Below are 595 nucleotides of genomic sequence, written 5' to 3' on the forward strand. Positions count from 1 at the left end.
GATGGTGGGGGAGCTCATCAATAGGGTATGGGGGGATATGGGGTCAGTATGGGGGGCTATGGGGGGATATGGGGGGAGATATGGGGGGATATGTGGGGATATGGGGTCAGTATGGGGAGATATGGGGGGATATGGGGTCAGTATGGGGGGCTATGGGGGCAGGATGGGCTCTATGGGGCACCAGAACCCAATGGGTCATGGACCGGGATGGTGGGGGAGCTCATCAATAGGGTATGGGGGATATGGGGGGATATAGGGGGAGATATGGGGGGGTATGGGGTCAGTATGGGGGGATATGGGGGATATGGGGGGGGATATGGGGGGATATGGGGTCAGTATGGGGGGCTATGGGGGCAGGATGGGCTCTATGGGGCACCAGAACCCAATGGGTCATGGACCGGGATGGTGGGGGAGCTCATCAATAGGGTATGGGGGGATATGGGGGATATAGGGGGAGATATGGGGGGATATGGGGTCAGTATGGGGGGATATGGGGGATATAAGGGGAGATATGGGGGAATATGGGGAGATATGGGGCAGTAGGGGGGGATATGGGGGGATATGGGGAGATATGGGGGGATATGGGGGGATATGG

This window comes from Coturnix japonica, unplaced genomic scaffold (assembly GCF_054131305.1).
Source record: "Coturnix japonica strain WE unplaced genomic scaffold, WE-NBRP24 Scf098, whole genome shotgun sequence".
NCBI lineage: Eukaryota > Metazoa > Chordata > Aves > Galliformes > Phasianidae > Coturnix > Coturnix japonica.